We start from the raw sequence: 4,371 nt of genomic DNA, 5'->3' as shown, positions 1-4,371 counted from the left end.
CGGTAAAACCATTATTCTTATAATTTACTTCAACTATTTAATAGTCGGTGAAGCATTTAACATCTCATTTAATTTATGATCCACAAAAATTATTATAATTAAAAAAAAAACAGGCAGAGCATTAATGGTTATATTTTTGATTGTTGATGATTCCAAATATAAAAAAAGTTAAAGTTATAGTAGTGTTTTGTCTTTTATTTATAAATGATTAAATAGTAAAATAACAATAGGTTATTTTTGGTAGATGTAAGATCTCATAAAAGTTGTTTTTATAAGGGATTTAGGGATTGTAGACCTGTATGGATAAAGTTGTCTGTATTAATAAAGTTGTTTGAATGATATAAGATAAACTGTTATTTGGTTGTACTGCTGAATAAACATTCTGAATAACAAAAATAACTATTTTACCCCTAAACTTATATTCAACAACAATAAAAATAATTATTTGATAAATTTGATTATTTTGCCACTAATATATTTATTATGAATTATTAATATTATTATAACCACACATCTCCATTACGATGAAACCTATCGGTGAACTTCATCTTCTTTCATCCCTCTGTTGTCCATTTTTTACCTCTCCCAACCGTGAACTGTAGCTCGCCTCAATCTCTAGCCTCCCTCACTGTCGTTGTTGTACTTAATATCAACCCCTTATGAGACCCAAAATATCAAACGAATCTCGGTAAGTTGGTTCGAAATTGAGGGTTTTCGTCTAAATTTTTTGCAACAAATCTACGTAAGTTTTCGTGTTTAAGATTCGATTAAGTGAATATTGTTGCTTACTAATATGTGTGTGAGTCGAAACGTATAGTTAGGCTTGAAGATAACCAACAACCAATAATTAATGGCCGAAGTACAGGGACCGAATTCCACTGTTGCAACCAACTTTTACTGCTATCAAGCTTAACATCAACCCATTACGAACCCAGAAAATCAAATGTCGTTTGTGTTTTGGTTGAATCAGGGTGGAGATGACGGTGGATTTAAGGTGGGAGAGGGAGTAGGGTGTGGTGAGTAGGCAATTACCAGAAGATTAGAACAATACTTGAACTGTGAAAAGACAAACTTGAAATAAAGAGATGAATAAATGATTGAATCCATAGGACTATACTTACTTTTCTGTCTAACCGATTAAGCCATCGGTTGGGCGAATAAGCTAGAAATGAACAACAATGTACGGCTGACCGAATAAATCATACAAACTTAACAACCCATTAAGCCCATTGTCAAACAACCCTTTACATGCGTTTAAAACCATGAATTTTGGTATCGACAAAACGGACAATATCTATTACGGTTAATCTGAAATGTTACAGTAGAATAGTTCATAAATTAATTGTTAATTAATAAATTAGTCATCACTAATAAACACTAATTGATAAACTTGATAACAATACATAATGACTTTACAAAATATTCTTTGAGAGCTTAACCATAAATATATATATATATATATATATATATATTTTTGAAATATTATTTTAAATAACTTTTTGGTAAGTCGTATAAATTATTTTACATATTTTCATTATATTTATATTGAATGAAATAACCTTTTAAAATAAAAATTTAAGATAAACAAATGTTAAGAAAAATAAATGAGCGTGGGGGGTGGAGTGCATCACAAACAACCCAATTAAAGGCCTTCCACATGGACAAACAGATGGAAAACAGAATCATTCACTGTGTTGTAACTTGCAAGTACACAAACTACTCATCTTTTCATTTTTTTTAATTATTATTTATTATAATAATAATCCCTTTTTTTCCCCCTCAAATTTCTTTCAAAGATGGTTTATCAAAATATTTATCCTTAAAATTCACATTAATCTTAGCATTTTTCGACTATCAAAACAGCAGTGTATGTAATAATCTTATTCTGTAAAAGTAACAACAATCACTTTTATTTATCAGATAAGACTCTTGATTTTTATTTTATCTTTTATCAAATAAGATTTATAGGTTGGGTAAAAACTTATCCCATAAACATATAATAAAGAACCCATAATTATTTGATATGTATTATATATTATATTATTTTAAAAGAGTAATATTTGAAGATATGCTATGTGAATGAGATGGATGCATGTGAGGGGTGAGATGGTAATTTAGGGTTGCCAAAACCAAATGTGACCTACGTGGGCCGGCTTTTTAACTATACTTATTGTCACCACTCATTTTCATTTTTATTAATTCTAATTTAATATTTAATATAAATCTGTTTACACGCTTTTACTTTTTATTCTACGCCTTTGATGTCCTTTCCTTTTCCATAAATATGATTTTAACAATTTGACTCTTCAAAGTCAGAACTCACAGATATTTGTTATAATTTTAAGATAACATTTAATTTTCAAATACTTTTTGTTTTAAAGTTATTAATATTAATTATATTACTAAAATATTATATAATTATTTTATATAAAGTATTTTTTTAAAGTGTATTGAAATTAAAATAGATAATCTATTACAGATTAAGGTAACTTTTTTTTTAATATTTTAAAATTTTGTTCTAATAAAATTATAATAATGTGTCGGAGATGTTTTTAGAAAACTACTCTAAACTTTTTCACTATTTTAGAGAACTAGAAAGATACTCATGCAATGCACTGAGATACATCTTTATTTTAATGTTTTGTTTTATTTTTTGTCTTTGTTGATATAATACCACTTATGTGGTTTTGAGAAAAGACAATGTTTTTAGTTTGAATAAAAAAATTTAAAGATATCATAAAATTTTGAAAAAGTACATGGATATTTATGTCAAATTCTATTTAAAAATTCTTTTGTATAATTTCTTTAATTTAATTTCTTATTATAATTTAATTTAGGGTTAATAGTGAAGTAATTTATTTTTGACTTGACAATATAATTTTTACAAAGATAATAATTCTGTTAGAACTTAATGATTATCCTAATTATATTTTAAATTTTTTATATTTAAAATGAGATGTTTATTCTATATTTAATTATGTTAATATGCTATTAGTTATACGAATTTAAAAATGGAGCTTTAATAAGTTGTACTTACGCACAATTTACTTGTAGTCTTAAATTTTAAGTAATATGTATTAATAAACAATACTTCATGCATAAAGAATGATTTTTAAGAGTTTTTGTCAAATGTTTTATAATATAGTATAGTTAATATAGAGAATATATTTGATTTAATTTTAGAAAATTTTATAAACTTGTTTTCACTTTTTTTCTTCTTTTTTTATATAACAATATAAAAAATATGTTAGGGCAAAACAGAGAATAAAATTTGCATTTTCTCTATTTTGAAAAATCTGTTCAAGATGCTCTTGAAAAATCTGTTGAAAATATTCTAAACTACTCAATAATAATTTATTATTCTAGTTTTTAAAACAGAAAAATAAAAAGTGTTGAAAAAATTTATTACGTTCAATTTCAACACTTTTTTAGTTTTAAAATATTAATATTAATTATATTATTAAAATATTTATTACGTTTAACATCGAATTAATTGCATATAAATCGTAAATTCAGTCTTGATGATTTTTAACAAATTTTTATAACATAGTAATTTTCAAATAAATGGATAAGTATTGAAATTAATTAATATATATAAAAAAATAAGCAAATACATTCAATTATTATTCTCTACAACAAATAAAAAAGACAAAAAGTTTTTCTTACGTTTGATCATATCTATACTATCTATACTATCTTATAATGCATTTGGCTAAAACTCTTAATCTCTTAAACTCTTAAAAACAACTTCTATTGCTTTAGGTACAACCTCCTAAAGCATACTATCCTAAACCCTGCCCTCTCTGCGTATCCTAAACCCAATCCCAATTCGAATTCGAATTCCAATTCCAATTTTATCGCCATCCATATCCCATTTCTATCGCCATTCATATCCCATTTAATCGGTTCCAACAGTTCGATTTCTATCTAAACCACCGCCATCCCTAATCTGCGTATCCCTAAACMCAATCCCATTTCATCGGTTCCAACAGTTCGAGAATTTGCTATTTATAAGGATGAGATCTGGAGTCTGATGAAAAGAGATTTCGATTTATGTTATCTCTGTTTGCAGTTCGAGAATTTGCTACTATCAGTATACGGATTTTGAGGTACGAAGTATCGTATTTGATCTTTTTTATATGGATTGGTACATTGATGTAGCATTTACCATCTTTTCATCYGGTTGAAGATTTTAGGGTTTTGAGGGTCGTCATGAATCTTTTTAGATGAATGTCATTCATGTTTTGTCTTTGATTGAATTTTGTTAGAAAAGTTTATATTTATATGAGATTCTGTTGACTTCTTTGTATTTTTGTTCTTGTTATGCACATTGTACAAATCTTTAATGCATCTTGCAAGAGTTATTATAGG

This window comes from Cynara cardunculus (genome assembly GCF_001531365.2).
Source record: "Cynara cardunculus var. scolymus isolate 2C chromosome LG 3, CcrdV1, whole genome shotgun sequence".
Taxonomy (NCBI): Eukaryota; Viridiplantae; Streptophyta; class Magnoliopsida; order Asterales; family Asteraceae; genus Cynara; species Cynara cardunculus.
The sequence above is the reverse complement of the archived record's forward strand: the minus strand, read 5'-3'. Positions refer to the sequence as shown.